Source organism: Agelaius phoeniceus, chromosome 7 (assembly GCF_051311805.1).
Source record: "Agelaius phoeniceus isolate bAgePho1 chromosome 7, bAgePho1.hap1, whole genome shotgun sequence".
NCBI classification, from domain to species: domain Eukaryota; kingdom Metazoa; phylum Chordata; class Aves; order Passeriformes; family Icteridae; genus Agelaius; species Agelaius phoeniceus.
This window is the reverse complement of record NC_135271.1, coordinates 2,061,433-2,072,171: the sequence shown is the minus strand read 5'-3', so window position 1 is coordinate 2,072,171 and position 10,739 is coordinate 2,061,433. Positions and strand designations below refer to the sequence as shown.

Here is a 10,739-nt window from a genome sequence, read left to right as displayed (position 1 = left end):
TGTGTGGGGGCTGACGGCCGCGTTCCCCCAGCCGCGTGCCGTGTGTTTTGTGCGTGTCGTCCCGTGAAAGTGAGATGCGGGCGGGCTGCCGTGCCCACCCGCATTCCAGCGCACGCCGCGTGGCCCTCCGCGCAGGGGCCAGGCCGTGCCTGGGTGCCTGGTCTGCCTCTGAAGGATGGCATTTGTGAGGTCGGCGTCTCCCCTCGCGGGGGAGGTGGTCAGGAGCACGGGCTCCCCCACCTCTTGTCCGGCCTTCGGAGCATGGGTTGCTCTAGTTGGTTTTTATTCCCCCTTCTGTTTTTGTGTGCTCGTACGGTCAAAGCCAGGCGCGCGCCCCCGCATCCTCGGCGCCAGAGTAACAAAAAAAGGGGCAGCTCGGCGTGAGCGGTGCCCGAAAGGCAGACAACTCTTAGCGGTGGATCACTCGGCTCGTGCGTCGATGAAGGACGCAGCTAGCTGTGAGAATTAATGTGAATTGCAGGACACATTGACCATCGACCATTTGACGGCACGTGCAGCCCTGGGTTCCTCCCAGGGCTACGCCTGTCTGAGCGTCGCTTGACGATCAGTCGCCATCCAGGGGCCACTCCGGCGGCATGGCTGGGGTCGCCTCTCAGGCCCGTTGCCCGCAGCGGGCGGCGGTGGTGGCGGCGGCGGTGGTGGCGGCAGCAGCGGCGTCCCGCCAGTGCCAGGAGGGAAGGCGGTCAGGGGTTCGGCGAGGGAAGCGTTTCCCTAGGCGGCCTCGATCCCTTCACTGCGGCCCGGCGGGCGTTGTCGTCATCGCAGTCGTCGTCGTCGCAGTCGTCGTCGTCGCTGCCGCACAGGGCCTTTGTCCGCCCTAAATGCAGACTCGGGGAGCACTCCGTAGCTCCCCGCTCCCGGAGCAAGCCGCTGGGGTGCAGCTCGTCCTCGCCAGGACCGTGCCGTGGATGCGGTGGCGCGGCAGCCTAGGGAGAGTGAGAGACGGCGTCGAAATGTGGTGCTGAGGGCCAAGAGAGGAAGAGAGAGGAGGGCGAGAAGGGGAGGCGAGGCACAGCCTCGCCCCCAGCGTCCCCCCGCACAGGCGGCTGTCTGCGGGTGGGAATCGCGGCGGTACCGTGCCATGCTTCCGAGCGTGCGCGCGTGGCGAGAGCGCCGGGGATGGTTGTTCTGACCCCGTCCTCCCTTCGCCTGCCCCCTCCTCTTCTGTCGCCGTCTCGGGGTGCAGTCATTCCTCTCTCTCCCCCCGCCAAGGCCATCGCGCACACCACCGCCTGGCCGGTCCTCCTGCGCGGGGCCGTCTCTGCCGCGCTCCCTTTTTGGTTCTCGTCTCCGGGATGGGGCTCTCCGTCTCCTCATCACTCGCTCGTGCACACGTGCGCTCTCTCTCTCTGCCTCCCTCCAGGAGTGTGAAGAGGAGGGGGGGCGGGCGGCATAGCGGGTGGGGGAGACACGGCAGCCATCGTCGCGCGCGCCCCTGCGCGCGGCGCAGCCGAGCTTTGGCCTTGCAAGCTCAGATCAGACGTGGCGACCCGCTGAATTTAAGCATATTAGTCAGCAGAGGAAAAGAAACTAACGAGGATTCCCTCAGTAACGGCGAGTGAAGAGGGAAGAGCCCAGCGCCGAATCCCCGCCCCACGGTGTGGCGCAGGATATGTGGCATACAGAACCCCCCCTCCCCAGCGGCGCTCTCGGGGGACCCAAGTCCTTGTGATCGAGGCCGCAGCCCGCGGACGGTGTGAGGCCGGTAGCAGCCCCCCGGCGCGCCAGGCCCGGGGCTTCTCAGAGTCGGGTTGCTTGGGAATGCAGCCCAAAGCGGGTGGTAAATTCCATCTAAGGCTAAATACCAGCACGAGACAGATAGCCAACAAGTACCGTAAGGGAAAGTTGAAAAGAACTTCGAAGAGAGAGTTCAAGAGGGCATGAAACTGTTAAGAGGTAAATGGGTGCGGCCCGCGCAGTCTGCCTGGAGGATTTAACCCGGCGAGTTGCGGTCGGCCAGCGCGTGTTCTGCGGATCCTGGCCTCCGCCTCCCCTCCATCCCCTGGGCGAACCCCGTGCGTGGGGCGAGCCGGGGGGGGGCAGGCCGGCACAAGGACCCCCCCTCAGCTGGCAGCCAGCCCTGGCCGGGCACATTTCCTCCGCAGCGGTGTGCCGCAACCAGCTCCAGGTCGGCTGAGAAGGCCTCTGGCGGGCAGGTTGCCCGGCGCCGCGCGAGCGGCTGCGGGTGTTACAGCCCCCGGGCAGCAGGTCTTGCTGAATCCCGGGGCCGAGGGAGAGGACCGCCGCCGCGCCCTCCTTCCCCCCCGTTGGCGGCGCCGTGGTGGGGGACATCGCTTTTCCCCCGCCCTCCCCCTCCCGGGGGTGGGGGGGTGGGGGCGGCGTCCCCGCAGCGCAGCGTTTCACGCAGAGGTGCAGGGGCTGAGCCTGCTGGCCCCGGCGCCACAGTCAACCGGGGCAGACTGTCCTCAGTGCGCCCCAACGGCATGGCGCCTCTGGGCCGGGCTTGACGGGGTCCACGACGATGTCGGCTACCCACCTGACCCGTCTTGAAACACAGACCAAGGAGTCTAGCACGTGCGCGAGTCAGGGGCCGTCGTCGAAAGCCCACGGCGCAATGAAGGTGAGGGACGGTGCGCACCGGCTGAGGTGGGATCCCAGGGCGCGTCATGCCAGGCAGCCCCAGGCGCACCACCGGCCCGTCTCGCCCACCTCCCCCTTGTGGAGCCAGGGAGGTGGAGCGTGAGCGTCCTTGCTAGGACCCAAAAGATGGTGAACTATGCCTGGGCAGGGCAAAGCCAGAGGAAAACTCTGGTGGAGGTCCATAGCGGTCCTGACGTGCAAATCGGTCGTCCGACCCGGGTCTAGGGGCGAAAGACTAATTGAACCATCTAGTAGCTGGTTCCCTCCGAAGTTTCCCTCAGGATAGCTGGCACTTGGCAATGAGCAGTTTTACCCAGTAAAGCGAATGATTAGAGGTCTTGGGGCCGAAACGATCTCAACCTATTCTCAAACTTTCAATGGGTAAGGGGGCCGGCCCGCTGGCATGGAGCCGCGCCATGGAATGCGAGTGCTCAGTGGGCCACTTTTGGTAAGCAGAACTGACGCTGCGGGATGAACCGAACGCCGGGTTAAGGCGCCCGATGCCGACGCTCATCAGAGCCCAGAAAAGGTGTTGGTTGATCTAGACAGCAGGACGGTGGCCATGGAAGTTGGAATCCGCTAAGGAGTGTGTAACAACTCACCTGCCGAATCAACTAGCCCTGAAAATGGATGGCGCTGGAGCGTCAGGCCCTTACCCGGCCGTCACCAGCAGTGCAATGCCCGCGGGGGCTAGGCTGCGACGAGTAGGAGGGCTGGTGTGGTGCGCCTCAAAGCCTGGGACGTGGGCCCGGGTGGAGTTGCCGCAGGTGCAGATCTTGGTGGTAGTAGCAAATATTCAAAGGAGAGCTTTGAAGGCCGAAGTGGAGCAGGGTTCCATGTGAACAGCAATTGAACATGGGTCAGTCGGTCCTAAGCGATAGGCGAGCGCCGTTCCGAAAGGGCGGGCGATGGCCTCCATTGCCCTCAGCAAAGGGAGTCGGGTTCGGATCCCCGAATTTGGAGTGGCGGAGATGGGCGCCGCGAGGCGCCCAGTGCTGTGACACAACCAATCCCGGAGAAGCCGGCAGGAGCCCCGGGGAGAGTTCTTTTTTCTTTGTGAAGGGCTGGGCGTCCTGGAAAGGGTTCGCCCCAAGAGAGGGGCCCACGCCTTGGAAAGCGTCGTGGTTCTGGCAGCGTCCGGTGAGCTCTTGCTGGCCCGTGAAAATCCGAGGGAGAGGGTGTAAGTCTCGCGCCAGGCTGTACCCATATCCGCAGCAGTTCTCCAAGGTGAACAGCTTCTGGCATGTTGGAACAATGTAGGTAAGGGAAGTTGGCAAGCCAGATCCATAACTTCAGGATAAGGATTGGCTCTAAGGGCTGGGTCAGTCGGGCTGGGTCGCGAAGCGGGGCTGGGTGCATGCCACGGCTGGACAAGGCACCGCGCGTGGGTGAGTGCGCTCCGGCTGGCCTGCCCAGGTGCTTGGGCGCGTGCGGGCGCGCGTGGCGTTTACTCTGGACGTGCGCTGGGCCCTTCCCGTGGATCCCCCCAGCTGCAGCGGGCGCTGCCCGCCCCCCCCCCGCCTACCCTCTGCCTTGCTGTGGCCAGCACCCCAGCGGCGGCCGCCGCCGTCGTCATTGCGCGCCGCCGCCCTGTCGGTTCCCGACGGCGGGGTTCCCGCGGTGCGCAGCCGGCGTGCGCGCGGCCACGGCCAGCGTCAGCCAAGCGGTTCACGCGGGGGAGGGTCCCCGGAGGGGTTCCCCGGGCTGGTGCCCTGCCTCGGCTGGTGCCTAGCAGCCAGCTTAGAACTGGTGCGGACCAGGGGAATCCGACTGTTTAATTAAAACAAAGCATCTCCGAGGCCCAAGGCAGGTGTTGACGCGATGTGATTTCTGCCCAATGCTCTGAATGTCAAAGTGAAGAAATTCAATGAAGCGCGGGTAAACGGCGGGAGTAACTATGACTCTCTTTCTACCTGAAACCTGGCCCCCCGGTTGGACAGGGGCGATGGGTTTGGAGGTGGGCTGAGCACCCATTCCGTTCCCAATGTTGAATCCAGTCATGACTCGGCTATTCCAAATCCGAATCCGTTTCTCAGAAGCGGAAACTGGGGGCGGCCGTTACACCTTACTGGGGTATCGGTGGGCACTCAGACCTCCTGAGATGATTTTGTAACATCTACAACCACCAAATTGACAGAAAATGAATTGGGCTTGCTGGTGAATTTCTCTTTAGAACTGTATAGGTCAGATCTGCAGGAGCATGTACAGGGGGTGGTTCATTTTTCTGTTAATGGGGGGGTGTTGAACAGGTTTCCTGAAGTGTTTGAACAGCCTACACCACAACTGAGTGAGGCGGACGACTTAAATCCTAGTCCCCCTAAGGACGATGATCAGAATGTACTTGAGAAGGGAGGCAGTGGGAAGGGGGAAGAGGGTACACCAGAGGCATTGCCTCCAGTGCCCAAGGTCCGCAGTGAACAGGCACCGGATGACATCGTGAAGGTGACTGTTCCTGACAAAACTCCACCATGTCCTTGCTGTGGTACCCAGGTCAACTCGATGTTGGCCCTAATTGAACACCTTAAGGGGTCTCACGGGAGGAAGTGGGTGTGCTTTCGGTGTGCCTAGTGTGGGAGGGAGGATTTTAACCATCACAGTACTGTTTGTCATTTTGCAAAGTGCAAGGGTCCGAAGGATGCGGGACCTCCAGTGGGAGAGTGGATATGTGAGGTATGCAGTAGAGATTTTATTACTAAAATTGGCCTAGGACAACACAAAAGATTGGCACATCCACTGGTTAGAAACCAGGAGAGGATTGATGCTTCCCAACCGAAAGAAACATCAAGCTGAGGAGCCCACAAAAGATGCTGGACAAAGGAGGAGGAAGAGCTACTTGTCAAGCTGCAGGTACAGTTCGAGAGTCACAAAAACATTAATAAGCTCATAGCGGAACACTTAACAAGCAAAACAGCTAAGCAGATTAGTGATAAAAGGAGAATGCTGCTCAGGAAGAATGGAGTGGGTGGGGGAGCAGCTGGGAACTTGAAATCAGAACCTGGGTCAAGTCATCAATCCCAGGCAGGAACTGTGAACAATCGACTTGGGGGGAACCACCAGCCGGGAGGACCAGCTGCTGGGAAGGGAACAATAGAGACATCTGGACACCACCTTGATAGGGATAATGGTCCCTGGGAAACCTTTGGCCAGCAGAGGGCGGGGCGACTGCAGGCTCGTTATCAGAAAAGGATCAAAGAACGTTTATCAGATGGGACAATTAACAACTTCCCCAGAGCTTTTGAACAGTTATTAGAAGGCCAAAAGGTGCGACCACTGCTCAATCAGACAGCACAGGACTGCTTTGGTTGCCTGGAATCAGTGAGCCAAATAAGAACAGCGCTCTGGGGGAAAAGCAAAAAGGAAACTCGGGAGGAGCAGCCAAGAAAACAGTTTCAGAAGTGGATGAAGGACAGAGCGATCAAAAGAGGTAACTACCTCCGCTTTCAGCGTTTATTCCATCTAGACGGGGAAATTAGCGAAGATCATTTTGGACGACATCGAATGTCTGTCCTGTGATATATCACCCAGTGAAATTTATTCGGTATTCAAGGCCAGATGGGAAACACCTGGACAGTTTGGTGTGAGACTTGAGAGTCTTTGGAGACTTTGAAATTAAAGGGAAGGCCCACCATAAGGCCTTCAGGGACTTAATTACGGCCAAAGAAATTGAAAAGAACGTGCAGGAAATGAGCAAGGGCTCGGCGCCAGGTCCAGATGGGATTGCCCTTGGGGACATCAGGAAGATGGATCCCGGGTATACCCGGACTGCTGAGCTCTTCAACCTGTGGCTAACATCTGGTGACATCCCGGACATGGTGAGGGGGTGCAGGACTGTTTTGATCCCCAAATCGATAAAACCGGAGTGCCTAAAAGACATCAGCAACTGGAGACCCATCACAATTGGTTCCATCTTGCTGAGGCTGTTCTCCAGGATCGTGATGGTGAGGATGACTAAGGCGTGCCCCCTCAACCCAAGGCAGAGAGGTTTCATCAGTGCGGCAGGATGTTCTGAGAACCTGAAGCTCCTACAAACTATAATTCGGACTGCCAAAAATGAACATAGACCACTGGGTGTTATATTCGTGGACATTGCTAAGGCTTTTGACCCTGTGAGCCACCAGCACATCTTACCGTTTTACAGCAACGGAGAGTGGATCCCCACGTCGTCGGACTGGTGGACAATATGTACAAGGACATCAGTACCGTCAAGAAGAACACAGATCCAGGTTGGAGTGAAGCAGGGTGATCCGCTGTCACCCCTTCTATTCAACATGGCAATGGACCCCTTGCTGTGCAAGCTGGAAGAGAGTGGCAAAGGATTCCATCGTGGAGAGCGTACGATAACTGCCATGGCATTTGCTGACGATCTGGTCTTGTTGAGCGACTCCTGGGAGAACATGAACGTGAACATCAAGATTCTGGAGACCTTTTGCGATCTCACAGGTCTCAAAACGCAGGGACAAAAGTGCCACGGCTTCTACATCAAGCCCACAAAAGACTCTTACACTGTCAACAACTGCACTGCATGGAGCATCAACGGCACACCCCTGAACATGATTAACCCCGGGGAATCGGAGAAATACCTCGGCCTGCAGATCGACCCCTGGACTGGGTTTGCAAAAACCGACCTTTCCGCAAAACTAGACGTCTGGCTCGAACGCATTGACCGAGCCCCACTTAAACCTCTGCAAAAACTCGACATCCTCAAAACATAACCATTCCTCGACTGACCTACCTGGCTGACCACACAGAGGTGAAAGCAGGGGCCCTTGAAGCCCTTGACCTGAAGATCCGAACAGAGGTTAAGGACTGGATGCACCTACCTCCGTGCACGGGTGATGCCATCTTGTACTCGAGCACGAGGGATGGCGGTTTGGGCGTCATCAAATTGGCAGGACTGATTCCCAGTGTGCAGGCCCAGAGACTGCATCGCATTGCACAGTCTCCGGACGAGACAATGAAGGCCTTCCTGGAGAAAGCTGAGATGGAGAAGATGTATGAGAAACTATGGATTCAAGCTGGAGGGAAGAGAGCGGCGATGCCGTCAATTTGGGATGCACTACCGGCGTCTGTACCACCCGCGACTGCAGAAACACTTTTGGAGTGGGAAGCACCGAACCCTAAAAGTAAGTTCCCCAAACCATGTGATTGGAGGAGAAAGGAGTTTAAAAAGTGGACAAAATTGGAATCCCAAGGCCATGGAGTTAAAAATTTTAAGGGGGACACAATTAGTAATAATTGGCTTCAATATTATAGACGTATACCTCACAGGAAACTCCTCACGGCTTTACAGCTCAGGGCCAATGTTTATCCCACGAGGGAATTTCTCACGCAGGGGAGGGGAGATAACTGTGTTAAGTTTTGTAGACACTGCGAGGCGGACCTTGAGATTCGTGGCCACATCATCGGCTTCTGCCCAGTGACGAAGGACGCCAGAATCAAGAGGCACAATCGCATTGGCGAGAGGCTTATTGAGGAGGTGAAAAAGAGAGACTGGGTGGTGTTCAAGGAGCTGCACATAAGGGATGCCACCAAGGAACTTTACAAACCGGACCTGATATTCATGAAAGAGGACCATGCACTTGTTGTGGATGTGACAGTACGTTTCGAGTCGACAAAGATGGCACTGGAGGAAGCTGCCGTGGAGAAGGTGAACAAGTACAAACATTTGGAAACTGAAGTGCGGAGCCTCACCAACGCTAAGGACGTTGTTTTTATGGGTTTTCCCCTTGGAGCGCGGGGGCAGTGGTACAAGGGGAACTTTGAACTTTTGGACACTCTTGGACTTCCCAGATCGAGGCAGATCACTGTTGCAAGGACTTTATCCATGGACGCGCTCATCTCATCTGTGGACATTGTACATATGTTTGCCAGTAGAGCTAGGAAATCAAATGTATAGGATAGACATTTTTGTATTTTTGTACCTTGTACCTCTTGGTTTTTGCATTTTACTATTTTGTATCTTGGGGGGATCTTTTGTAGCAGTGTTTATTTATAGATGTATGCTTATTACTTTTATATTTTAATAAACTAGACGCTAGCTAGGTTCGCAAGGCAGCCACAAGCCAGTTAGGTAGCTCATAGTGGGTAGGGACAGGAACTTTAATTCCCAACGCGTCAAATACCACCTGAGTCAGACCAATCTTACCGGACTTGTACCGCTTAACCGGATTTGTCCAAGGTGGACGGGCCACCTTTATCCGGAAAAGGGACATATATTATTTATATGTGTTTGATCTCTAGCCAAATGCCTCGTCATCTAATTAGTGACACGCATGAATGGATGAACAAGATTCCCACTGTCCCTACCTACTATCCAGCGAAACCACAGCCAAGGGAACAGGCTTGTCGGAATCAGCAGGGAAAGAAGACCCTGTTGAGCTTGACTCTAGTCTGGCGCTGTGAAGAGACATGAGAGGTGTAGAATAAGTGGGAGGCCGGGCGCACGCTCAGCGGTGCGGGGCAACCCGCCCGCTGGCATCCCGGCCGTCGGTGAAATAACACTACTCTGATCGTTTTTTCACTTACCCGGTGAGGCAGGGGGGTGAGCCCCGAGGGGGGCTCTCACTTCTGGCGCCAAGCGGCCGGCAAGCGTCGGCCGCGACCCGCTCCAGGGTCAGCGTCAGGTGGGGAGTTTGACTGGGGCGGTACACCTGTCAAAGCGTAACGCAGGTGTCCTAAGGCGAGCTCAGGGAGGATGGAAACCCCCCGTGGAGCAGAAGGGCAAAAGCTGGCTTGATCTTGATTTTCAGTACGAATACAGACTGTGAAAGCGGGGCCTCACGATCCTTCTGGCTTTTTGGGTTTTAAGCAGGAGGTGTCAGAAAAGTTAACCCTGTGGGATAACTGGCTTGTGGCGGCCAAGCGTTCATAGCGACGTCGCTTTTTGATCCTTCGATGTCGGCTCTTCCTATCATTGTGAAGCAGAATTCACCAAGCGTTGGATTGTTCACCCACTAGTTAGTTTTACCCTACTGATGATGTGTTGTTGCAATAGTAATCCTGCTCAGTACAAGAGGAACCGCAGGTTCAGACCCCTGGTGCGTGCGCTTGGCTGAGGAGCCTCTGGCGCGAGGCTACCATCTGCGGGCTTATGACTGAACGCCTCTAAGTCAGAATCCCGCCTAGATGTAGCGATACCATAGTGCTGCTGGTGCCTCAGTGGGCTCGCGATAGCCGCCTGCGGGCGGGCCCGGTGAGGAGTGCCGCTCATGGTTGGGAGCAGAGGGGTGGACGGATGCGGCGCCACCTCTCCCCCGTCGTGTACCGCATGATCGTGGGGCACCCAGCGCTAAATCATTCATGGACGACCTGATTCTGGGTCAGGGTTTTGTACGTAGCAGAGCAGCTCCCTCGCTGCGATCTATTGAAATCAGCCCTCAACACAAGCTTTTGTCGCTGTCGAACACGCGAGCGGCCGGCCAGCCCACCGCGCTGGCGTGCGGGCTGTGCGCGGTCAGCTTCCTCCTCTTTCGATCTCTCTCTGTCGGTGGGCTGGGGCGAACAGGGGGCCTGGTAGTGCCCGGTGCGCCGGGCGCCTGCGCGGTCTGCCTTGGCGCTCTCCTCCACGTGGGTCTCAGGCCCGATACGCGGGGTCCGGGGGCTGGGCACCGAGTGAAGGGCCGCATGCTGCCAGCGCGGGCACGCTCCAGGCGCCCGTGCCGAAAGAGAGAGTGGCCCCGCCCCACCCCACCCCTGCTACAGCCACGCGCGGGTTCGACTTCCCTCCGCGCGGGTCCCAGGCCCGACACACGGGGCAGGGGCTTGGCCGCGCAGGCAGTGGCAGCAGCGGTCATCATCGGCGGGTCTCCCTGAGGCCCTCCGCGTGTGCGGGCACGCGGTGCGGGCGGGGGGGGGGTAACCCGCTTGGTGCCATCTCCGGTGGCGGGGGTAGACCTGTTGTCCACCGCTGGCCTTTGCCTAGGGCAGCCCAGGCCTTGGGGTAGACCTCTTGTCCGCGGCCGGACTTGGCCCGCGGCCACCTGTTTTCCCAGGCAGAACCTCGCCTACAGCAGCCCAGCCCCTGGGTAGACCTGTTGTCCCCGGGCCGGCCTTCGCCCAAGGCAGCCCAGGCACTGCACAGACCTGTCGTCCGCGGCCGGCCTTAGGCCACGGCCGCC

At 58.2% G+C, this 10,739-nt stretch overlaps 1 non-coding gene and 1 pseudogene across 1 annotated transcript; both read left to right on the top strand.

The window, feature by feature from the left end:
* The first annotated feature begins 404 nt into the window (after positions 1–404).
* On the top strand, positions 405–557 carry LOC129124128 (5.8S ribosomal RNA). The gene has a single exon (XR_008534791.1). It is a non-coding gene; the product is annotated as a 5.8S ribosomal RNA (ribosomal RNA).
* Positions 558–1,487: 930 nt separating this feature from the next.
* On the top strand, positions 1,488–10,015 carry LOC129133421 (28S ribosomal RNA; annotated as a pseudogene).
* Positions 10,016–10,739: the final 724 nt, after the last annotated feature.